Source organism: Protopterus annectens, chromosome 11.part0 (assembly GCF_019279795.1).
Source record: "Protopterus annectens isolate FY-2018-M chromosome 11.part0, PAN1.0, whole genome shotgun sequence".
In the NCBI taxonomy this organism is placed as follows: Eukaryota; Metazoa; Chordata; order Ceratodontiformes; family Protopteridae; genus Protopterus; species Protopterus annectens.
In genome coordinates this window covers 1,527,024,194-1,527,050,330 of record NC_056745.1, presented here as the reverse complement: position 1 = coordinate 1,527,050,330, position 26,137 = coordinate 1,527,024,194, and positions in this window count along the sequence as shown.

Here is a 26,137-nt window from a genome sequence, read left to right as displayed (position 1 = left end):
TATACTGCTAGAAGTCACACCCCCACCCCACATCAACCAACAGCTCGACATATCCCGTTACATACTCAACCATCTGTTACTAATTTACTCATACCTTCCACTACCCACACTTTCCTCATTAAACAAACCCACCTCATATTTGCCCTTCTATAACCCCTTATTTTCTCATTACTTACATTCCCACATTCTCTCATTATGTCAACCCCTGGCTTACTAAAACTCTCTAATTTCCTCCTTTTGACCATCATTTTTTCCACTCAAGTTCTATCTCATAGCCTCACAGGATATGAATTCCTAAGCTCCTTTCAGTTTCAACACTCCTTTAAACAAACTTCCCCTTTCTATCAGCCTCACAAACCCACAGTAACATTACATTCTAATTAGCCTACCATATCCCACAGTTTCACAGATTAAACCATATTAAGAATTTCCAAACCAGAAAGATAGACCCTATTTTATGTAAACTAGCAAAACTTCTGCACAATCCTCAGTACCTACTACTACACGACGACATTCAACCAAACCCAGGGCCTGGTAATACCTTACCTGACTCCCATTCTTCCTTCACCTCTATTTGCCAGACCCCCTCTTCTTCCTCAAACTCTCTTCTCATTGCCCACTTCAATAGTCATAGTTTAAATAACAAAATTACCCAACTTCATGCACCACTAGACTTCCATTCCTTTGACATCCTATGTCTCACAGAAACCTGGCTCAAACCAGTTACTAAAGACAGTGATATCATCCCTCCAGGTTATAACATCCTTAGAACTGACCATCCTAACAAAAAGGGTGGGGGGGTAGTGATATTGTTTAAATCTGAACTACAGGTAACCTCACTAAACACTCCAAATTAATGCTAATAAATCTATATACATCATTTGCTCTTACATCCCCCCAGGCAACAACATAAGTACTCTTGAAAATATCCTTAACTGGCTTTCCACATCATTCCCACAAGAAACCATTCTCTTTGGAGACTTTAATATTGACTGGAACTTTTGTATTTCTGACAAACCTACAGCTCACATTAATCTCTATGGCTTCTATCAAACTATCACTGACCCTACCATAACCCATAAAACCAGCAACAAACAAACTACCTTAAACTAGATACTAGTCAATAATAACCCCCAATCTTACAAAATAGGCATACTTCCTGATGATATTAGTGACCACTCTCTTACCTTTATAACTAGACAAAAGATCATCATTCCCACTCAACTAAACTTTAGAACCACCCAGAATAAAAAGAACATGAACCTAGGTAACTTTCAAGCAGAGGTAAAAGCCTGCAATTGGTCACCCCTAAAATATCGACCTCTCAATGAAGCAGTCTCTTTTTTAACAATACATTCCTAAAAATCCTTGAGCACCATACCCCCTCTCCTACTATTAAAATTAGGAAGAAACCTGCTCCCTGGCTCTCATATGAGACAAGGCAAAAAATGAGACTGAGAAGTAAAATCTGGAATATATGGAGAAGTACCAAAGACCCTACTGGTAATTTAAACTTTAGATTAGACAGCTCGGGAATGCCACTAAAAAATCAATATTCCTCGATAAAAAAAAAATATTACCATAAATTCCAAACCCAATATCTAAACCCACAAAAATTCTGGTCAGGATTAAATAAATTACTCCATCCTGGACAAGCCAAAACACCTACCCACTCTAAATTGACTCATAATTCTCCCAACCAAATTGCTGATATTTTTAACAATTTTTTTTCAGAAACTGTTCAGTCTTTAGCAAATACCTTACGGCCTGCTACCACCACTGACTCATCCTTGCCAACCACCCTACCCAATTATTACAACTGCAGCCTGTCCCAACATCTCTCACACATTCCCTACTTCTTAAGCTTAAACCGTGCACTCCATCAGCTGACCTCCTCCCAGCTGAATACCTTCAAATGGCAGCTGACTGTTTGCCTACCCTGTTTCCATCTTAATTAACAGAACCATTACAGAAAGTTCCATCCTATCCCTCTGGAAAGTCTCATATATTATCCCACTGCATAAAGGTGGGAACTCAAATTAACTCTCAAACTTCTGCCCCATAGCCCTACTTTCCCCCTTAGCAAAAATTATGGAGAGATATATTCATCAGCTACTTGATCATCTCCTCCAAAACCACCTGCTAGTTGACTGCCAACATGGTTTTAGGTCTTTCTATAGTACTACAGCTGCTCTACTATCCTTTTCTGACTACATTAATAAAAATCGTAACAGCTTACTGTCCTCAGCCCTCTTTATTGACCTCTCAAAAGCATTTGATATGGTTAATCATCAATTACTGTTAAACTCATTCAAATCACTTTCACTAGATACCCAGACAGTTAATTGGTTCAATCCTATTTAGGAAATAGACAAAAAGCAGTCCTCTGGGAAAATAAACTATCTACTCTTCTCCCTATAACTCTTGGAGTCCCACAAGGCTCTATTCTGGGACCCCTCCTCTTCACTATTTTCATAAATGATCTGAAAATGTCCCTTCCACAAACCACCTGCATACAATATGCCGAAACTCAACATTAATATGTTCAGCCTCCTCGCCTGCTGGACTTCATTTGAGTACCAAAGCAGTATTTACCTTAGTTTAAAACTGGTTCCATCAATGCTGTCTCCTCCTTAACCCCCCAAAAAAACTAAATTGGTACTATTCTCTTCCACTCAGTAGTGTCCTGCTTTCAACTTCACAATTACATCTAATAATGGCACTGTAATAACTCCAGACACAACTACCAGACTTTTAGGTGTAACAATTGATCATAATCTAAACTTCGACACACATATCAGCCTAACCATTAAATCAGTTAATAAAAAACTTGATTTCCTCTACAGACTTAAACCCTATCTCACACCTCTAGCTAGGACTGCTATTGCCCGGACTCACTTAATCTCCACCCTTCTCTATGCATCCCCAGTCTATACCGACTTATCGAAAAATAATCTTCATAAGTTGGAAACAGCCTATAATAACATAGCTAGATTTGGCACTGGTGCCCCTTTTCAAACCCACCACTGCCAAAATCTTAAATTGCTAGGATGGCTTGAATTGCAAAGCCAGATTCTTTCCAAGCAACTTACTACTGTACACAAGATCTTACACCATCCCACAGATACCCCCATACTCTCTACCCTCATCTGCCCATATAAAAATCTAATAACCCTTAGCTAATAAGGTACTAGTAGCTACCCTAAAGTCCAACAACAAATCTGGAGATAGCTTGTTCTCAAACTCTATTGGTAACTCTTGGAACACTCTTCCAACTGAACTAACAGCCCTTTCTTCTACCCCACTTTTCAAGAAGCAATTAAGAATCTTTATTAAAGCCCAATGGCTTTGCCCATGCACAAATCCTGTGACACTTTCTCCCCTAGCAGGACCATTCTTTACTATCTATCTTTAACATACTATTTCAGGTGCTCTGATATTCTCTATTAATTCCTACTGTAGTACCTCACCTCCTAAGGTTTGGTAAACTTTATAAACAATGTTACCCAAAAAAAAAAAAATGTTTTATTAATCCTTTTACTCAAAAATTTTAACGTATTTAGTCGGGTATGTTGGTATGTTACTGTAACAGCATTACATAAATGTTCCTGTATTTGAAATGTTTTACCTGTCTGACATTATCTGTATTGTATATGGCCAAGATTTCTGTCTTGTAAATCTTAATGTGGAGCTTTTCTTCCCGGGCTTCCACTGAAAATGGACATACATCCAGTCGGACTATCCCGGTCAACAAATTTAAAATAAATAAATAAACAAATAAATAGAAACCAAAAGACCTAAGAGAAGTTAAATTATTCAATATGCCCACTGTGATAAATTACAAAAAAAAAAAAAAAGACATCAGATAATATGGCACTAGCATTAACAGAAGCAGTTGCTTTAGTTAAATATGATTATTGGTGAACATAGTGAGAAAATATTGCCAAATAAGAAATTAAAGAATATGAATGATTGAAAATCATTATTTTGACATTCATCTTGAATTTTAAAAATGGTAATGGTATAGTTTAGATGGAATAAGTTTATCACATCGCATATTTAGTGTCTGACATAAATCCACGAGAAATAAATACTCCGGTTAAAGTAATAAATTCTACTACTAATAATAATAAAATTAGGCTCCAGCTAGCTTTCCTATCGAGTTTTATAATTAGAGAGACCAACAACTAGATGACTCTTTAGATAGCTTAACATGATTTAACAACAAGTTTTTGCTATTAAATGTAAATGTTAAACTTTTTGCAAAACTGCATAATAGACTAATGTGACCTTACCTAGTTTTAGTAAAAATGGCTTTACACATAGCAGGCAAAGTGTAAATAACAATTCTGTAGATTTTTTTTCCCAATGTTTTTATTAAGGATAAAATAAGAGAATAACCACTGTCTAATACATTGATCATACTGAACAGATGACTTTTAACAACAATGAAACTAAATCAGCTATTTACATTATTTACTTAGGCCTGAAAAATGTTTGAGTAGTACAAATATTTAAAAAAAAAACTTTCTATGAAGCAAACAAATAATGACTAAACAGGGTTAAAAATCATTTTGGAAAGTTTCAATTAGGTTTGAAACTTTTGTCGATGGATTGTTAGTAAAACTCTTTGGATATATTCTAAGTTCTTTAGTTCTGATTTCCTTGTTTATGGTTTCTCCTAGTAAGGAGAGAAATTCACCAAGACTCGGAGAGGTGGTAGAGTTCCATTTTCTTGTAATACATTTCCTGGCTACTGCTAATATTGTCCATAATAAGTGTGAATGTGATTTATTTAAAGAAAAGGTTTCATCAACATTAAGAAAAATTTAAGTTTTAGTTAATGTAAAGTTATCTGAAAATAAATCCGAACGAAAATCATCAATATCTCTCCAAAAATTCCTTAGTTTAGAGCAGTCGTGATGTTAGATATCTCCAACAAATTATGTTATTCATTTTTTTGAATTTAGCAATTATGTCAGGAGTTAAAAATGTTCTGTGTAGATACTTCCAAGTAAATACACTCCAATATTGACCCCAAGAAGTGAACTGAAGATAGAATTTTACGTTTTTCTATCTGGGAAAGACTATGAGGTAGGCCTTAATCATTGTGTTCCATTGCTTAGTTAAAATGGACCTGTAATTTAACAAAATGGTGTAGAATTTGAATACTAAATTGTCAAACTGTTGATCATTAAATAATATTTCATATGTGCGAGTGATTAATGGAGGTTGATTTAAATATGACGAGTACTGAATAATTCTGCATAAGTCTTAAGAATAAGTAATTACACTTTGTAGTAATAACCAATCTTGCGATAACAGTCTTTCATAATTTGCTGAAATGGTAAAGTTTCTAAGTCTTTAATACATTGTTTCCAACAAATACAATTTTTAGTTTCCCATTAATTAAAGCTGTTAATGTGAAGTTAATCCTGGAAGTTTCTTGTGATTTTGGTCAAACCAGGATTTGATATCTGCATTTGAGTATACTATTTTTCTAAAGTTGTTAATGATGTTATTTAGATAGTAAAGTTTAATGGGTTTTGTCACACTATATTGAACAGTGTGACTAAGAAGAAACCAGAATGTATTGGAGGGATGTTTGGAAGGAATTTTGCATGACAGTGAGTTTTCATTCTATATTATAGATATATGAAGATCTTTCCAATTTGAGTTGCAAATTGAGTCAATCCAATTTAATGTGCTTTTAAGTAATGATGCTTTGATATATGTTTCCAAGTCGGGAAATCTTAAACTTCCACCATTCCAAGATATAATATGATGTGTATACACCATCCTGTTTTTGTTTGGGTACCATAGGAAGTTTGATAACATTTTATTTATGAGTTTAATATAATTATTCCCAGGGTGGGTGACTAGAGCAAGAACAATATATAACATTTTTGGAAGGAGAGTCATTTTTAACAATTGCAGTCTGTCCTCAAATGAAAAAAAATACCATTCTAGCTACTTATGTATGTATTTACCCGTGATATTATGCTTTTATAATTTGCTTCTCTTGTTTTTTCCAAGTTTTTGCATAAGGTTATCCCTAAGTATGTAGTTTACTGTATTAACTTGTTCTCCAATAATGCTTTGGTTAACTAGCTGAGATTTCCCTTTGTCATTAAGAATAATATGTTTAGATTTTTGTTTATTAAAATGGAGGCCTGAAATCTTTTGAAAGTTATTTATTATTGTGTCTAGTTCTCATAATTCTTGATTTGACTTAGGTAAGGTAAGCAGAATATCATCCAGAAATAGAGCTATTTAAGAATTGTATTGATTATAAATATTAATGCCTTTGATTTCTTGATTATTTCTTATTGACGATGCTTATATTTCTATGGCAAGGGCAAATAATACTGGGGATAAAGGGCTACATTTTTTGTTGCCTTTGGTTATGGGGATGCACTTTGAAGTGAAGGAGCCTAATTTGATGTATGCCAAATTATCTTTATAAATAGCCTTTACCATGGTGATGAAAGATATTGAAAATGAGAATGCTTTTAGTGTTTCAAGCAAAAAATCCCAGTTTACAGAGTCAAATGCTTTTTCTATGCCTCGACTCACCAACAAGGCTTCTTCATTTTCTTTGTTTAAGAATTCTATTAATGTTAATATTCTTTTGATATTTTCATGAGTGTACCTTTTATGAATAGACCTGGTTTGATCATTAAGAACTAAATGTGAAAGTAGAAATCTTTATTTTGTCCACAAATATAGACATAAAGATTTTGTAGTCATTATTTAATAAGGAAATTGTTCTATATGATTTACATAGCTGTGAATCTTTGTTGGATTTAAGAACAGGGTAATCAAGGAGTATCTCCAAGAAGGAGGGGGCATATTTTTAGTTTGTACATCAACCAGGGTCTTATGAAGTAAAGATATAATTGAATCTGGAAAAAAGCTTATAAATCTCTGCTATGATGCCATCTATACCAGATGCTTTGTTAGGTTTAAAGTTTTTGATTTTATTTTGATTTTATTTAGAGTTATTTGTTTCTTGAGAGTTGTACTAAGATTTTCTGGGATGGCATTCACATTTAAAGTGATTAACTCTTTGGCTGTAATGTTTTTGTTTATATTACCATAGTAATAATGTTGGTGAAATGATATCTAAAGGCTTCTAATATATCTCTGATATAAGAAATGTCTTATTAGTACCTTCATGTAATAACTTTAAGATATTATTTGCATTGGAATGTAATTTTGCTATTAATGACAAATTGTGCATGTGTCTGGGAGTAAGAGCATAAGAGTTTAAATTAATTTTTTCTAGTGCTGAGTTTGTTTTGTTTGCCAAAATATCTAGATATTTCTTGCTTACTGCACCTATTTCTTTTTTGTTATTTGAGTTTGATTGTAATGACTTAGATCTCAAGGGGGTTAATTGAGATTGTAGGTTTTGTAGTTCCGATCCCATTCCTTAAGTTTTTTTCTTATACCAGACTATAGCTTTACCATACAAATATACTTTTAGAACATTCCAAACCATAATAATGTTTGTTTCAGAGTTATTATTTGTCTCTAAGAAGAAGTTTAATTCTGATAATAACCATGGTTTAAAGCCTTCTAGTTTGGTGATATAGGCAGGAATTCTTGTAATAGTATTTATTTTCATGAAGTCTATTTGTATATCTAAAATACAGAATCACTGTGAAAAAGTCAAAGTTTAATTCAATATTTTGACTCCATGTTGGTTTTAAAATATTGAATTAGACTTCAACTTTTTCATCATGCAAGATTGGCTTGCTTGCTTCCTGCTGTGTCACATTGTTTCTTTACTTAGGCTTGTCATTTGCTGCCACTGTGGTTGCCTTTGTGATTTATTGTACTATTCCTATATCTACATAAGACAATCATGGTCTAATAAAGGACAAGGAAGTATAGTAAAGAATGTAAGCTTTAATTTTAAATTATTGGAGATAAGGACTTTATCTATTCTGGTTTGAGTTTTAAATCTATGATCAGTGTGCATATATAAGAGTGATTTGTTATTTTTAGAGTTACATGCATCATACAGATTATGAGAATTTATCCATTTCTTTGGAATTTTAGCAGTGGATGTTAATCTAAGTGGGCAACTACTTGTATGAGAATTATCTAATAAGCAGTTACAAATCACCCCTTAGAATCAGATTCCCTTTTGATATACTATCAATAAGCTTGAGATGTTGTTTAGCAGTTAAAGCTTCCAGTCCTGAGAACTATCAAAGGTTAGCAAGTGTCCAAATTATATGACTGAATTTTAGGATAGTGATTGCTAGTATTCCCTCAGGGTCTTCATGCTTATATAATATTTGAGAGCAGATAATATTATTCTTCCATAGGATCATCACTCCTCTCATTTTAGAGGTAAATGAAGCATGAGCTAGTATTGTAAAAGTGTTTGGTTTCCAAACATCCTTTTCTGTATTTTTAAAATATGTATCCTGTAGGAATACTATTTCGGTTGGTTTAAGTTAAGGTATCTCAAAAGGCCTGACCTCTTCTTTGAATTATTGATGCCATTTATATTAAGTGAAGCTAAAGCCAAAGACATGGTGAGTTATAGGAGTAACTTCCCCAATGGTCAGTAATAACTGATTTTGTTATTTCAAAGCATTCAATGAAAAGTTGAGACTTCCAAATTTTGATTTGTTTAAGGGACATGTTTGCAAGAATCATGACTGTGAATATTATGTGGAGTATATTATAATCAGGACTAAGTGCAGAAAGAAACAACAAAATAATCATATTAAAACACAGAGAAACAAATAATGTAATTCCCCAACACATACATGGAATTAATAAAATTCCCAGTTTGAAAGATGAGATAAAATCAGTCAAACTGCTTTTCCAAACCATCATGAGCATACCTATCAGCTCTAAAATGTACTAGTAAAGAGACTTGTACTGTAAACATACAATCAATTGAACAGTTTCCACTAAGTTATTAAAATGTAGTGAGGAAAAAGAAGACATATATTAGCATCTTAAGTTGCATATGTAATACTGTTGAGGTTCCTATCTTTGACATGAATTACTATATGAGATCAAAAGAGTTTAAAACAAGTACACAATCTTTATCTAATAGCTAGAGTCAATAAAAATTAATATTTTAATTATGTTATCCAAAAATAAACAGGTAAAAAGCAAGTTGGGCTCCCCTTTTATAATATATATATATATATATATATATATATATATATATATATATATATTTCAAAAAACTGGTGCACACATATTAGAAAGCATTGTAAACAACAGTAATGAACATCAAAGGAGCCTATAGCCTGGCTCAAACATTTATATCTAGACTATATGTCAGTCCAACTGAAAGTCTCTTATTTTGTATTTAAAAACATGTTAATTAACCAAAAATTGTGTAAAAATCTTTGGGACAGTGTAATACTTATATAAAAAATGCAGAAATGATTGCTTGAGCATAGTTATTCAGCAACACTCTAATCTTTTGTTCATCTATATTGTTCTAATCAAGTAAAAGCTGGGTGTAAAAGTAAAAGCTCCCAAAGATTTCTCTTAGGTTAACATTAAGTGGCTTCACAATTACCCTAGTGAAATATATTGAAGTACATTTTGTTAAGATGAATAAATAATGTTGTACTGCATTTATTTTTATAGGTTTAAAAGTCTGAATTCATTGTTATTTATATTATTTGTAACAAGAAATAGTGGATGATCAAATCAATAAAGGGAAAGTGAGGTGACTACATTAACATGTGCTTAATGCTGACTGTTCACCAACACTGCAAAAATAAAACTTCATGTAGGCTATTCTTATAATGGTAATAACGCAGTGTCATATAGCTACTAAGCATTGTTAAATAAAAATTAGTGATGATTAATACATTTCCTGTATAATTAAAACAAACATCACACTCTATTACATCTTCTGTTCAGATGCAGATAATTTATTGTGTGTTATATTCTAACCATTCATCTTGCATCTTTTTATTATTTCTTTTACCTCTGCAAGGTCTTATTAACTTGCTCTTGTTTTCTAAAGAATCTCAGTTGGAGTGTAGCCTTTAGATATTTTACATATAATAGAGAAATTTCAACAAGCTTTGTAATAGAGAAGCAAGTTATATGTTCATTAAGAAAAGGAAACTTATCATTAATTAGGCTGTATTGATGTAACAATGCTTGCAGTTTTTAAGTTTACCACCGGAGGTCAAGTCATGTATTTTAATCTATGTTAAATCTAGTTATTTACACCTTTTATTCACCTCATAAAAGACAATGATTCTTAGAAGTTTTTCTTGCTCAAGATTCATACAGTTATAAAAGCTTCTATACAGCCAAAATCTGCCGACTTGACTGGACCTGAGGCTACTATCTTTGTGCAGCTAACTACGATATCATAATTACATTTAACTATGTGCTTATTCACCCTAAGAGCTGTCAGCAAAAGATTCTGAGAAGTACTGTTTGACAGTGGCATCCAGGAGCATTTCACACATGTTCTTGTCCCCATAGTAATGAATCATGTATTTTTTTTTTTTTGCCTCTAACTGCCTTAATGTCTACAGTTAACAGAGCTATAACACCTTCTAGTCAAAAATGTTATTAGATGACACCCATATAGACCCTCTAGTCTTATGCAGCAATATAAAAAGCTGTTAACCAGGTTCTGCTGTACAAATATTCTGTACTTCGCTTCAGTCTTAATAGAACTCCCTTTGCACTGATGCTTGAAGGTACAGCTATAACAAAATGTTCTCAAAAGCTTGTACAGTTTGCTGTTTTCAAGTATTACATAATCAGGAAACACTACTACAGACTTTAAATAGTGTGTATATTTATGTTTCTAAGTCTGGACTGATTCAGGCTTATACTTGTTTCTGTCAGCTTTAATTTAAATTAGTAATCATATTAAATTGTTATTTTCCAATTTCTAAACATCAACTTGAAAATAGTAACTTTTATATAAATAAAAGAATCTAACTTACTTAAATATAGCAGTCTGAGTGTTTTAGCTTTACTTACGAAGTTTGAAGTTAAGGGTGCATCTCCAATACTATTCCCTACACTTCCTTTAGGGTACAGCATAGCAGAATGGACTGACAGCTTCCAGAAGCCTTAAGGAAGACAAGGCAGTTTAAAAACAGCTGGAGGGTCATCTCAAGATAACAAAAAGCTTCCCCTCAAATTTAAACAACATTCTTTGAGTAAAATGTTTTAGTGAGGTAAAAAAGGGAAAAATAAAACTAAATAATGGTGCCATTTTTACTACTGGATGTTAGTGTAACAGATACTCTAACATTAATACGACATTAAATTTAGTATTTAAGGTTAAATAAATGAGAAAAACACAGATTATCTAATGTAATTAAGCTATTGGGACACATTATGTTATGTAGTTGGTTAATCAAACTGCATTAGTATTTTAATAAAGATTTATTCATGTACACAGCATGGAGCCCTCCCCAACTTGCTTAAAGAAGCAGCTGCACATATTAGATTTACTAACAGTACTTTATTTATAAATCAACTCAGTTTTGTTTAGGTTTACTTTTTGGCTATAAATTATCTCAGTATGCAATGAGATTAAACATGTTTAAGCAATGCTTTAATATTATTGCTGTTAGTTAACTATTTGCTCTCTGTGCTAAATGATATTTAAACATTTATGACCATAATGGTACAGTAAGTATGAATTAAGAGACATTAATCACTAACAACAACAAAAAAAGAAACATATTTGATTATTTATTTACCAGTTGATTCTTTAAGAAATGAATTTGTTGTGGCAGCTGAAGTCTTGTTTTTTTTGTTTCTCCTTTTTGACATCATTCCATGTATTTTTCTCAGATGTTGCCTTTAAAGACGAAAGGGAAAAGTCCATATCCTCTGGGATGGTCGTTAGGCTACTGTTTGTTAAAAAGGAGATAGCTTCATCCAGGTTATTAAATATTCTTGTACCAGAAAAAAGGTGCATTTTTATTTTTGCTGGATACAATATTTGGGCTCTGATGTTGCTTTGTTTCAGATGTTTAACCAGTGGCCAACATTTCTTCCGCATTTTCAGAATTTTCGCAGAGTAGTCATTGTCAGATCTGATGGGGTGTTGGTAAAATTCTTCCTCCAAGCTGTTTTTAACACAAGTTCCCTATCATGATAAGAGAGGAATTTTGCAACAGTAGATCTCAGTGTTACTGTGGAGGATGTGGGCATTGGCTTATCAATTGCCCTATGAGCTCTTTCTATACCAAATGTGAGCCCTTCTTGCAAGTCCAAAATTTTGGGAATGCAATTATTCAAAATAAAATCATGTTCTCACCTTCTGTTTTCTCTTGTACTCTGAAAATTTAAATATTGCATCTTCTCTCCTGATTTTCACGGTTATCAGTTTTATTCAATTACCATGTGTTTTGTTTGAGAAGAAAGTCTGTGTGCAATTCATCTTTCTTTAATCTTCCATCTATGTCTGTTATGGCTGCCTCCATGTCCATTATTTTATGTTGATGTTGTTGAAAAAAGTCTCTCAAAACTTCAGTTTGTTTAGAACTATTCTCACTTGAATTTTCCAGCCTTTGTTGGTAGTCATCTATCTTCAGTTATAGTGACTTCCGAGTGGAAGACTCCAACTGTAGTTCTTTCCTTAGTCCAGCATCAGATTGTGAAGACTTGGAGCTGTTCATTTTCCTTCAAGTTTAGTCTCAAATAATTTGACAGGAATTGTTTGGAATAAAAACTTCAAAGTTTGTAAAGTTAAAGTTTAGATTATTAGTAACTACATTTTATAAAATTTAAGTCTATATATTATTCTAATCCCTGTCTAGTATATTAATTTTATAGAAAAAGTGCTGTGCTTAGCTGGCCATCTAGGCTCTGCCCCCCTAGATTGTTTTTTAAATGTAAAGGGGGAAGTGATTCTACTTAAGCAGGTATTATTTTAAGATTTTATAAGACATAAAAAAATACATCATATAGTCAAATGAAAATCCATGCTTGAAATTCAAAAAATAAATACTTTGTTGAAGCTTTCCAGGTTTATATTTTGTATAAACTTTTTTCTTTTATTGTTTGTTAGTAAAACACAAGTTGCCATAATGGTTGATGTCTTTACCTCCTATGCACAAGGTACAAGGTTCAATCCTGACCTTCAACCAATGCCTGTTTGGGTTTGCATATTCTCCTTGTGTCTCTGTGGGGTTCCTCCCACCTCCAAAAGACAGGCTGAGTGTTTCCATCTCAAACTCACCAATGAATGGAGCTGTGGGAAGCAGTACAGACTCTACATGGTGCACTATAGGGGGAAGAGTTGTACAGACCAACCACTTTGGGCTACTGTGGTGTGCAGTATCCTCCATGGATCACAGACTGTTTGTCATGGCAGGGCTAGCCACATGACAGTGTAAAATATAGCAGTACATGATTTGGTCATGTTGACTAATGTTGCCAAAATGGGCATGGGTGTTTGCTGGTGATAAGTGAATTGAGGATCTGACCTATGTCAGGGACTCATGTGAATGGTGGGAGGGGTGTATGTGCCCTTATTGGCCAATGTGTGCCTGCCATAAAGCCCAGCAGCCCTGGTTAAATAAGCTACTGGTGTCTAGATTCCCAGGGTATCTCTGTTGAAAGGAAGTTGGACGTAAAAAAAACAACCAAACTGAAAACTGAGAATTGCTACAATTAATTTAGGTTCACTGACAGGACACAGTTTGGAAGTGGATAAAATGATGATACAGAGGAGGCTGGACATCCTATGTATCTGGGCAATGCAGTGAAGCCACTTGGCTTGGGATCCAGAGAATACTACTTGGGAAAGGGACAGGCTAGAAATGGGGTAGGAATTGTGGTGAGACAAAGGCTTCAGAGAGCAGTGAGGGATATCATCAGAATCAGTGCAGACTCATGACAATCAGACTTCAGTGTAATGATAGGGCAGTATTCATAATCTCAGTCCATGCCTCACAGCTAAGTTGTGATAGTGAGGAAAATAGTGCTTTCAGACATCAGTTTCAGGACAATAGGAATGGGTGTCTTGAATGCACATATTGGGACAGACAGAACAGCATATGAGGACTGCCTGGGTCCAGATGAATGAGGCAACAGGAATAAAGAAGGAGGAGCCATTCTGTCTGACAAATGGCTTGATTGTAGCCAACACATGGTTAAGAAACAGATATAATCATAAGATTACATACAAGAGTGGGTAACACTCAACTCAGTTAGACTTCCTCCTAGTAAGGAAAGGGCAAGATAGAATCAATTATTGCAATATCATCCCCTGTGAAACAGTCAGCCCACTACGTAAACTACTAGTTGCTGCAAGCAGTGGTCATAGAAGGCTCTAAGGTCAACAGAGACCAGGCTGAAGACCTGGATGTTGACTGGAAAGGAAACACAACTGTTCAAGGAATTACTCAAGACTTTAGCAACCCAAGAAAATAAGGTAATAAGTGGAGTTTAAGAAGAATGGCAGTGCCTCAGAACAGCATGTGCAAGGACTAGAGAAAAGATATGTGGCTGAGCCAGATAAGAAAATAAGGTACATAAGGAAACCTGGTGATGAAATGCAGAAGTCCAGGAAGTCATCAAAAGAAAGAAGGAGTACAGGAAAAAATTGGAGATAGAAAAGACTTACCAGGATAGGAAGGAATACTGGTAGACTTACCAGGATAGGAAGGAATACTGGTCAGCTAACAAAGAAGCTAAGAAAGGAGTTGCAATAGAAAAGAATAGGGCTTCTGGAAAGTGACTCAGTAGGTCGCACAAAGAAACTATATCAAGTTGCAAGGCAAAGACAGAGAGATAAAGAAGATAGTCAGACATCTTTCATAAGGGATGCCAGTAACAACCTGCTCATCAAGCCACAAGACATCAAAGGCAGATGGAAGGAGTATTTACAGCAGCTTCTGAATGAAGAAAATCCACACTAAATGCGTCTTCATCAACCCATTTTCAGTGAAAGTGAAACTCCATGAACAATCGTTACATTAAAATTCTTTCCGCGGTAAGTAAGCAGTGGGCCAACGTAAAGATCGCATACAAACAGAAAAATTTAAAACCCAACCTGTTGGGGGGCTGCACCCCCACCCCCCTAACTAAATATACCAACTTTAAGATCACACTACAGTGGGGAGAAAGGGCAAATTCTCAAAGATGGCCCACTGGCTACTTACCGTGGAAAAGATTTCTATGTAATGATCATTTGCAGAGTTTTGCTTTTGCTGAAAACGGGTCAGTGAAGAGGTATTCAATGTGTTTACATTTTGCTGATATAATATAGACCCCAGAAGCTGTACTGCCGCAGAAACAGCCTACAATGAGAGAAGAAGAAGAGCCCACCCTAGAAGAAGTAAGGCTAGCACTAAGGAAAATGAAGTCAGGGAAAACAGCAGGATCAGATGAGGTCACAGCAGACATGATAAAGATGGCGGGTGAGATAGGGGAGAAATGGCTCCTGAGGGTAGTAATAGCAGTGTGGAGAGAAAGTCCTATCCCAGATGACTAGAGAATAAGTATAGTCATGCCAGTGCACAAGAACAAGGGAGACAACCATGACTGCAGACAGTAAGAGGCAGCTCCTACCACATTGCATGAAAGTTCTGCAGAGAGTGATTGATAAATGCATTCGCAAAGTAGTAGAGTGCAAGATGGGACATGAACAGTTTGGATTCAGATCAGGATGCAGCACAATTGACCCAATGTTGGCAGTGATACAGATAGCTGAGAAGACGCTAGAGTTGAGGAAAGAGTGTAAGTGGGCATTCCTAGACTTGGAAAAACATATGGCAAGGTCCCAAGAAAGCTGATTTGGGCACTACTGCAGTAATTCAAAGTCCCAGAAACATTGGGCAGAATTATTTTAGGCTATGTACGAGGACCCAATTACTCGAGTATGAGCAGTGTTCAGTCTCACAGAGGGGTTCCCAGTGGGAGTGGGTGTGCACCAGGGTTCTGCTCTGAGCCCACTGCTGTGGATTCTATTAACAAAGCTCTGAGCCCACTACTAAGATACTATTAACAAAGCCAGAGGCAAAAGCTATGCTTGTTTCCAGTGTTTTCCTTGTGCTCTTCAATGCTTTTGATTTAGTCTAGCACCAAAAACTCCTCTGTCAACTGTCTTTCCTCTGGCTATCCCAAGCCACACTACTATGATTTAACAACTAATTAACCAATAGATACAAGTCTGTTAAATGTGTTATTGTAAATATACTGATTATATTAAATATGTTACCTTGGAGCATTTCTCCCAAGGCCTCCACTGAATATGGGTACCTGTGCCCAGTCAGACATTCCCAGTAAACAATTGCCAATAAGTAAATAGATAAATAAATTTATTAGTGAGGACAAGTTTTGGCTTTGGAAAGCATGGTTTCACTGCCGGGGTTCATCATGTGGTCCCCTGCAGTATGACACTGGCATAGTTGAAAATGTAGTGTCAGTGGGCACAAGTTTACCCAATTACACACTTAGGAGGCAGTTACAACAGGGTGGTCACTTGAGGGAGCAAGTGTCCAAAGCACAACAAGACATGCAGAATGAGTCATATGAGGGGCCAGATGAGGAGTCAGCAGCAGGGGATGATCATTACCCTTATCTCTCTACACTTCTTTCAACCCTCAATTATCAGCTCCTTTGCATCCATACAGAATTATCTTAATCAGTAAGTTTTTGTTTACAGAAATACATCACTACTTTTTGTTTTGTTACCCTTCCTTCCCATACCTATTCTACACTATTAACAGACCTCTCTCCACATGAATTCATTCTCATTCATATCAGCATTCCTCATGCATGTGCTCTTAAACACCACACATCTCAACATCACCTAGAAGACTGCCACCTAAGGCAATCTATTATTCAACATTTCAACTTCTACTTTTCCTAAACAAATCCTCCCTGCTTCCTGTCTTAACTATAATCTCATCCTCTGTCCTTCAATCCCCTCCACTTCTTACCTGTCAGAAACATGTTTCTTATACATTTCCTTATATTAGTACCTTTCCTCCTACTTGCACACATCCTAAAAATATCCATTACCCTCACAATTGTAACAAAACTCTTATACTGTGCCTCCCAATTGAAATACTTTGGAACCTCATCTCTCACTCATACCCTATCATTATCAGCACTTATATACCCTACTGATCAAGGACAGTTATCCAAACCAACAACCATTTACTCACAAACTGAGTATTAAACAAAAAATCAATCAAAAATGCCTCTACCCATACCATCATACCTCCTTAACTATGTAACTTGGCAGACAGATCCACCAAGACGCAAGCCTAACTCAGCACATTCAGGTACCAAACAGCATATCCTAATCACCTCCTTTATCATTATGACCCCCACCACAGCCTCGCCCTGCCTTCCTGTACACCATACCAACTTATAAAGTATTTATAACACATTCCCTGAAGTCCATGTATAGACAGGACTTTGTACTCCAGACATATTAGTTGTCACAGAAACCTGGCTCTGTCAGGAAAGCAAAACTAAAGACATTGCTCTGACAGGGTATAACATTATCAAATTAGGTGGGGTCAGAAGAGAAGTTGGTGGTGTTGATATTTTCTACAAAAGCATACTACATATACCCCTTTCCCCCACATCCTGTCAACTTTCTCTAACTCAGAAATCCTACTAATCAGGGTAAAGCTAAGCACTCACAAGACAATCACAGCCATGGGCATTTACATACCCCCAGATAAGTATGCTAAAACACTGGAAGATATTCTTTGCTATGTCTCCTTAAAAATTCCTCATGAAAACATAATATCAGATGCTGTTAATATAGACTGGCTAATCCCACAATCTGAAACATGTTCACCCAATTTATAACCACATCATCTAGATACAACAAAGCCACAGCCAGAAAATCAACCCTTGTTTGAATTCTAGCATCCTCTTCAAATAAAATATGATTCTATGGAGCACTGTCAAATAGCCTAAGTGATCACTTACTAATCTATACCATCAAGTATCAAAGCAACATCCCAAAACACATCATGACAGCCTGGTAAGAAAACTTACGAGTTTTCATGGAGACACATATTAATGCACTACACCTCCTTAACTTGAAGTCATTAACAGTGCTCCCTTAGAAGATGTGGTCACGGAGTTCAGTGAAATCTTCCTAAGAGCTCCAAACACACTAGCTTCCTCCGAATAAACTATAATGCTATCCATAGCAACTAAACATGTCATTAAACAAAGAGACAAAGCTTGGAAGGTCTGGACAAAAAATAATAATCAATAAGCCTAACAGAATAACTTATCACTAAAGATAAGAAAAACTATTTTTCAACCTATCGAAACACACACCAATAATCTAAAACTGTCCTTGAACTCAGTCAATAAATTGTTAAATCCATTTCAGGCTACACAGCAAGCACCAAACGCACAGAAATAAAATTATGTCATAGCCAACCAATCCAATACCCCTTATACAGACAGTATAGTTATTAAGCATCCAAGTGTCTAATCAAGCTCTTGATCTTCTTCTTCTTTCGGCTGTTCCCGTTAGGGGTCGCCACAGTGGATCAACTGTTTCCATTTCTTCCTGTCCTCTGCATCTTGCTCTGTCACACCAACCACCTGCATGTCCTCTCTCACCACATCCATAAACCTTGTCTTAGGCCTTCGTCTTTTACTGTTACCGGACAGCTTCATCTTTAGCATCTTTTTCCCAATATACTCTGCATCCCTCCTCAGCACATGTCCAAACCAACATAATCTTGCCTCTCTGGCTTTGTCTCCAAACCTTCGAACCTGGGCTGATCCTCTAATATACTTATTCCTAATCCCATCCATCTTCATCACACCCAGTGCAAATCTTAACATCTTCAGCTCTGCCACATCAAGTTAAGACTCCTGCCTTTTTATCAATGCCACCATCTCCAACCCATATAAAATAGCTGGTCTCACTACCCTCTTGTAGACTTTCCCTTTCACTCTTACTGGTACTCGTCTGTCACAAATCACTCCTAACACTCTTCCCCACCCACTCCATCCTGCCTGTACTCTCTTCTTCACCTCTCTTCCACACTCACCATTACTCTGAACTGTTGATCCCAAGTATTTAAACTCATCCACCTTCACCACCTCTACTCCCTGCATCCTCACCATTCCTCTCTCCTCCCTCTCATTCACACACATATATTCTGTCTTAGTCTTGCTGACCTTCATTCCTCTTCTCTCTAGAGCATATCTACACCTCTCCAGGGTCTCCTCCACCTGTTCCCTACTCTCACTACAGATCACAATGTCATATGCAAACATCATAGTCCATGGGGACTCCTGTCTGATCTTGTCTGTCAACCTATCCATCACCATTGCAAATAAGAAAGGGCTCAGAGCTGATCTTTGATGTAATCCCACCTCCACCTTAAACGCATCTGTCACTCCCACCGCAGACCTCACCACTGTCACACTACCCTCTTACATATCCTGTACCACTCTTATATACCTCTGACACTCCCGACTTCCTCATACAGTACCACAACTCCTCTCTAGGCACCCTGTCATATGCTTTTTTCTAAATCCACAAAGACACAATGCAACTCCTTCTGACCTTCTCTGTACTTCTCTTATAAACACTCTCAGAGCAAACATCGCATCTCCAGTGCTCTTTTGTGGCAGGAAACCATACTGCTGATCACTAATCATCATCTCCCTTCTTAACCTAGCTTCCACTACTCTTTCCCATAACTTCATGCTTTGACTGATCAGTTTAATCCCTCTGTAGTTACTACAGTTCTGCACATCAAACTTATTCTTAAAAATCGGTACCAAAACAATTTTTCTCCATTCCTCAGGCATCCTCTCACTTTCCAAGATTTCATTAAACAATCTAGTTAAAAACTCCACTGCCATTTCACCTAAACACCTCCATGCTTCCACAAGTATGTCATCTGGACCAACAGCCTTTCCATTCTTCATCCTCTTCATAGCTATCCTTACTTCCTCCTTGCTAATCCACTGCACTTCATGATTCACTATCCGGACATCATCCAAACTTCTCTCCCTCTCATTCTCTTAATTTATCAGCCCCTCAAAATACTCTTTCCATCTACTCAACACACTCTCCTCACTTGTGAGCACATTTCCCTCATTATCCTTTATCACCCTTACCTGCTGCACATCTTTACTAGCTCGGTCCCTCTGTCTAGCCAATCGGTACAGGTCCTTTTCTCCCTCCTTAGTGTCCAACCTTTCATGCAACTCTTCATACGCCTTATTCTTAGCCTTCTCCACCTCTCTCTTTGCCATGCACCTCATCTCCTTATACTCTTGTCTACTTTCTTCATCTCTCTGACAATCCCATTTCTTTTTTACCATCCTCTTTCTCTGTATACTCTCCTGTACGTCTTCATTCCACCACCAGGTCTCCTTGTCCTCCTTCCTCTTTCCAGATGTCACACCAAGCACTTTTATAGCCATCTCTCTTACTAGCTCTGATGTAGTTACCCAGCTATTCGGTAACTCTTCACTGCCACCCAGTGCCTGTCTTAACTCTTCCCTGAACTCCACCTCACAATTACCTTTTTTAATTTCCACCATTTGATCCTTGGTGCTGCCCTCACACTCATCCTCCTCTTCATGATCACCAATGTCATCCTACAAACCACCATCCTATGCTGCCTAACTACACTTTCCCCTGCCACCACTTTACAGTCTCCAATCTCCTCCAGACTGGCCCTTCTACATAAGATATAATCCACCTGTGTGCATCTTCCTCTACTCTTGTATGTCACCCTATGCTCCTCCTTCTTGTTAATATATGTATTCGTCACAGCCATGCCCATCCTTTTCACAAAATCCACTACCATCTGACCTTCTGCATTCCTTTGCTTAACACCATACCTACCTATCACTTCCTCATCCCCTCTGTTCCCTTCATCAATATGCCCATTGAAATCTGCTCCAATCACCAGTCTCTCACCCTTGGGTACAGTCATCACCACTTCATCCAACTCACTCCAAAATTTTTCTTTCTCATCCATCGCACACCCAACTTGTGGAGCATATGCACTAACAACATTCATCATTACACCATCAATTTCCAGCTTCATAAACATCACTCTGTTTGACACTCTTTTCACCTCCAAAACACTCTTAGCATACTGTTCCTTCAGGATAATGCCTACGCCATTTCTCCTCCCATCCACACCATGATAAAACAATTTGAACCCGCCTCCGATACACCTAGCCTTGCTCCCCTTCCATCTGGTCTCTTGCACACACAATATACCAACCTTCCTTTGGTCCATTCAAATTTCAAACATCCAACATTCAAAGTTCTGACCCTTACTATCACAGTGCTAGACTTTACCTGCCTTCAGGCATGCCTTTCCCCTCTTCTCCTTCTTCGGCCAACAGTAGCCCAATTTCCACCAGCACCCTGTTGGCCAACTGTACTGGTGGTGGTCATTGTTAACCCGGGCCTCACCCAATCCGGTATGTATATCTGTGCTGTTGTCCGCATGTATGATTTGGCAAAATTTTATGCCGGATGCCATTCCTGATGCAACCCTCCCCATTTATCTGGGCTTGGGACCGACACAAAGAAATGCACTGGCTTGTGCACCCCCAATGGCTGGGTTCTAATCAAGCTCTTGATGTTCTGCTCAATCAAAAACCTCCTTCAGAATTTCTTCTTCCAATTAGTTCCCACAGATATTCTCAAAATTACCTCAGAAAATAAAAGCCTACTACAACTAATCTCGTGTATATATATATATATATATATATATATATATATATATATATATATATATATATACACACACATATATGCTCAGAACATCCAGTGGAGTCATTCCTCAGAAATATACCTCTCAACCTCTTATGCAAGAAATCTGGCCAAAGGCTGTCAAAATAGGGGGGGCAATGGGCCAAAACTAGGGACCTATTTTAAATATTGCTCTTATACATGTAGGAAGTTGCTAGAGTAACAGGGTTTGTTGCAGCATATATGTTCTGAAGAATGTGAGGTCTGAAGCTGAAATATATGTCATCATTTACTAACAGAAATCCTCAGATCTTCATAGTGATTTACCAGAGAAATAAAAATAATGAATCTGTTGAACAGACCAGAAATATGAGCAATAAACCTGGACATTCTGAAACAATTTGTCCAGTCAAGAGGTATGCTCAGAACCCCTTAGTGCAACAAATCTGGACCAAACCTGACAAAGTGGGTGGAGAAAGCCATGAAAATAGGGACATATCTAAAATAGTGGAGTAGATAAGCTGACACAGTTGCTGAGGTAACACCCTCCTGTCTGTTCTAACATATATTGACTGAAACAGCACAAGTCCAACACTCAATTACTTCTCACTAGTTAGTGACTTAAATCCTCACATCTTCCCACTGATGTGTCAGAAATATGCAACACTTATGGGAGCCAGACAACACTATATCCTACAAATATCTGGACATAGCATCACATTAGGGAAACTACACTGAGCTGATAAGCATGCCACCAAGCACCACCCAAACCACAGTCGGACTGACACAACACTAACCCAAATCCGCTATGGGGAATTACACATGTATTTGCAAATATATCAGGCAGTACAGGGATGTAACAACACTGAAAAACAGACACCAATGTGAAAGTGCATACCCACAACCAATTTCACCACAGTCACAGTGACATACCTGTAAGCCAAATAAACAGTAGAGTATAAGGACTGTGTGAACAAAAACATCATGTTTGCCACTCACACACTACTCTTACATATACTGGCCCAATTTACAGTGTAGTATGAGTCCTGACTATGGTACGAGACATGTTTCAGTCTGTCCCTACAATCATATGCAGCCGATAGACCACCAGAAACTGGAGCAGCATACACAGTCAGATAGAAAAGGAGCCATAACACTTACATCTACCACCCTACCTACACAGGCCAAATAACATTTACACATCACACTGCTACACAGTCCTGACAATATGTCAGCAATCAACAGAAATACACAGACCTCTCAACTGTACAGATTCCCACAGAATGTTCAGGCTTTGTCCTCATATATAATGCCTCTTCCACATAACATGCCTGGCATTCTGATACATCACTGGGATGATATCAGGAATGGAGGTACTAAATAATGATATACCATAGCTATCAACCTCTTACTGCATGAAATCTGGACAAAGCTTGACATACTTGGGGGACAGAGGCCCAAAAACAGGGGCATATTTAAAATATTGCTGCTATAAACTGAGGAAGTTGTTGGTGTAACAGTGATTGTTGTGACATATCTTTTCTGAGGGATATGAAGTTAGAAACACAAATGGATGTTACCATTTACTGACAGCAATACCTAGATTATGCTACTGATTTTCCAAAGACAAAAAATGTCTCAGGAACACACCAAACATGAGAGTCCAAACTCTAGGCATTCTGCGGATAGCCCTACAGTTGAGAGTTATGTCAATTCAATAACACTGTCAAACTTAAAATCATACAGAATATCCATGTCCACACAAACCCTGTTAAACTAGCATTAATCCAACTGTATAACAGCAATGCTTATATTCTGTCCCTATGTCTGTGACATTCTACCCATTTTGTTGGGCTGTCTCCACAGTTTTCATTGTAAGAGGAATTTCCAACTACCCCCTGTGATGCTGCTGTTCACACACATCCATGAAGTCCTCCTCACAGGCAAGGAAAAGGGGCAATGGCCACATGAAGTAGTCAATTATAGGAGCGTATTGCCATGCCATTGGCTATAGGAATAACAACACAGCTGTTCTGCATGCATTTAGTAAGTGGGGGACACCAACTGGTGCACAGGCCATCACTGCTCATGAGCATTACCTACAAAAGGCAAGCTGCTGCCTATGCAAAACAGATATATACCCTACATCTTGGAGAGAGACAGACAGATAGACAGACAAACAAACAAACCAACAGAAATCAGAATCAAGCCAACTATGTCAAACAAGTAAGAATGTAATATAATGCAGTAGGGGGTATGTAATAATGGGAAATAGGAAGTTCAACAAATATGTCTCAACAAGACTTGCTGTACTGATATATTGCTAATCAGAACCTATGGCCATAGCATCTGGGTCTGTCTGCAGTGACATAGATCACAGCTCAGGCTATTGAGTCTCCCCAGGAAAGGATGGCTCACATATGACTACTATTGGAGTGTGTGTTGAACAATACTGACATGACACTGTTAGGCCAGCTATGGGATGTCGTAGATATCCATATGTTACTTGTGAATATAACTATGATATACATGTTTGTCTCAGAAATGTGAGAGACCTACAGTATACAGGGTATTTGCATAGTAAACTACTGTGGCAGATGTGTGTGTTGAACTGCATGTGGTATACTGAGCTCATACCATTCAACTGTCCAGTGTTATGCACACTGACCATATGTGCGCTTCATATTTGTTGTCATTTACTCATAGAGTTGTGTTATGTCTGGCAAATCATTGTCAAATCAGTGAAGACTGACATTACAACATCTCCTTCTTTATCTTTTGCCATGCCTACTACAAACAGGTATATGACCACCTACATAGCTGTATGGACTCAGCAATACCTTACTTGTAAAACCTGCCTCCACCAAGGTAGAGTAATCTCCTTTGCTGGACAGCAGCAATACACAAACAACATAATTGGTCACTATATTGGCTGTACAGGGCAAAAAATAGGAGCAGGCACTAACTTGGCAGCAAGTTAACCTTTGTCTGAATGAGCGTATAAGGTCACAGGTGGATTACTGTTTGGCTAATTATGAATACAAATTGGACACATCCACCAAGGGCAATCACAAGGCCATCTTCACATATGTTTGCAATCTCAAACAACAACCCAACCTACCCTGTACTGGTGGTCAATCACACCACATACTCACAGCAAAGCTATAGTCAACCTGTTGCAGACAGGTTTAGGGCAAACATCACCCTCATGACTCACCATCAGTATAGGTGGATATGCACAGCACCTGCACCCCTCCCCTCATCATCAGGGATAAAGTGCATACTGCCTAATCAAAGTCAACAAAAACAAGTCTGCATGAGACATGATAACATTCCTGTCTGCATCCTACATGAACTCGGGCATATGCTTCCAGCTCCTTTGCACACTGTATGCAAGCAAAGCCTGAGCACTATTGACATCCCATCTGCAAGGAAGACAGCTACTATCATCCCTCTACACCAATGTGAATGATGAATGGTTGTCTATGTAATGTACTGGCCCTCATTGGTGTAACATGACACATCAGGACCAGGAGTGCAATGCAGGTTCATACTGTACTGATAGATGACAGGAATATGATGTGGTTGTAAGTGGTGGCTAATGATAGGTAATGTTGATGTGCTGGCTCTGTAAATAACTTTGGGCAATGTCTGAGGTTCTGTGATGTGTTTCCCTGTTTATTTCTTCCAGGTGGCATGTAGCAGCAGGCAGCATATACTGCAGACAAAAATGCAGCCATAACCAATGCCATAATCCAGCACCATGGTGTGATGTTCAGCCGTAGCCAACAAAATCTGTAGGAGCAGGCTGCCCTGTGTGATGACCTTGTCCACAGAGTTAACACCTTGGGCCACCATGGCTGTACATATGATCTGGTCAGGCATCTGGCAACTGTCCTGATATGTAGTGCCCAGCAAAGGGCTACTGCTGTGGCCAGGGACCGCACTGCTACAGGTGGGGGTCCAGCAACACAGGCTCCAGTTACAGCAACAGAAGAGCTCCTTGCCAACCTTGGAGCAGCCCTCACACAACAGCCAGCACGAGAAACAAGTCATGGCAGTGGGTGGCACCCAGGCAAAAGGTGAGAAGCATCCAGGTAAGGCCACAGTGCACATCAATTTAATCACGTAGCAGTCATACTGTCTTCTATAGAGTATCTAGATGCATATGTCAGTTCAAACTGGATTTGTGGGTGGGGTTTAGTAATGCACATAAGTGCACATCTATGGTGAAGGACAGCAAATTGTGTACTATCAGAGCTTGTACCGTACATGTGCAGAAATGTAGCATCCATCTTGTACCAATGCCAAATGTGAGTCTGCTGTCAATACCTCTCCCCCACAACTACATAGGTCCCTCTGGACTGGATGTAGGACAGCAGCCTGAAGCCGGTGATTATGGGATTTTCCTGTTATGGTTCACCAGTACCC